At 49.3% G+C, this 1,369-nt stretch overlaps 1 protein-coding gene across 1 annotated transcript in view; it reads right to left on the bottom strand.

The window, feature by feature from the left end:
- The window catches only part of FAT1 (FAT atypical cadherin 1), a 140,043-nt gene that overhangs the window by 28,693 nt on the left and 109,981 nt on the right, over positions 1-1,369 (bottom strand). The gene's annotated exons all lie outside the window — the stretch shown is intronic.

Below are 1,369 nucleotides of genomic sequence, written 5' to 3'. Positions count from 1 at the left end.
CTTCAGCCCCTTCCGCTGCCCTGCGTGATCCTGGTGCCCAGTCTTCAGCCCCTTCCGCTGCCCTGCGTGATCCTGGTGCCCAGTCTTCAGCCCCTGCCACTGCCCTGCGTGATCCTGGTGCCCCTCATGCTCAAACACGGTGAACAGCTGTTTCTAGCTCCAATTATTTAGAAATCCAGGCCATAAATTAAAACCTAAAAAAACACTAAGATTTGGTTGATTTTCTTAATCTGAACTCAACTACCAGTGAAGTACTCATGGAAAAGTACTCCATGAAACAGGACTCAGGAAAAAGGGTATTTCATAATAGGATGAATTTAAAGGATCTAGTGTCCCAGTCTTATTCCTGAAGATGATACAGTATCGTATCGAAATAATATCAAAGGGCTAAAAAACAACCAAAGACACTTAGTTGCTGTAAGAAAGAGAGAATGTCGCACCCCTCCTGAAAATACAAAGTACAAATAAGAAGTGGAATTAACTCCTCGGCCCTGAGAAGTTCCCCTTCCTTTCACGACTGAATTTAAGGGTTTTTCCATCTTAAGTCTTTCCCTGAGAACAGCCCTATCACTTTCCACAGCCACAAGCATCTCAGACTCACAGAATCTGTGGTGGGTTCCAACTCCTCCATCCTCTTCACAATCACATTCCTCTCTATCCAGCCTTCCCCTGGCCCAGCGCACTCCTCCTCCCTGTCCCTCTCAGCCTTCGTCCCTGGGCAGGTCTATTTCTTCATCACTGCACTCTCTCATCAGGCATCCACCTGCACACCGTCCTGGGACCCACACGATCCTGTTCGCATCCCAGCTCCACTCGCCACCCTGCCTCCCCCGAGTCCTCTTCTCCCCTAGCCAGGGCGGCGCTGCACTGCTGTCCTCTTTCTCCTTCCAGCTCAGCCCCCTCTCCCTTTGGAAATCTCTCTCTCTTCTTTTTTCCCCTTTTTGTTAGTATCCTCTCAAATGAATTCAATTTTCAGCTATCCAGAGACAACGCCAAGTTCCCACACCTTTCCCTAATACCCATCCAACATCTCGCCTTCTCTCAGTGTCTAAAAAACACATGGTCAACTGGATGTCCCATGACTTTAGCAAACTCGAATTGGAACTCAACACGGAACTCCTCTGAAGCCAGCCCCCGGCTCAGACTCCTCTTCGCCATGGCCTTGGTCGCTCCCTCTACTCCTGTAGAAAGGCGGGCTGAATGGCATGCCCGCCGGCTGTCACACCAGATGGTCTTCCTTGGTAGTGGCTTTGGTCCTTTCACTCCTTCCACACCTCTGCTTTCCAGGGCCCCCTTGCATCCACTCCTCCCTGTCTAAATAATGGGCACGATGCTTCCAAACTAAGCTTTTTTTTTTTTTTTTTGAGAA

This window comes from Colobus angolensis, unplaced genomic scaffold, assembly GCF_000951035.1.
Source record: "Colobus angolensis palliatus isolate OR3802 unplaced genomic scaffold, Cang.pa_1.0 Scaffold5, whole genome shotgun sequence".
NCBI lineage: Eukaryota > Metazoa > Chordata > Mammalia > Primates > Cercopithecidae > Colobus > Colobus angolensis.
The sequence above is the reverse complement of the archived record's forward strand: the minus strand, read 5'-3'. Positions and strand labels throughout refer to the sequence as shown.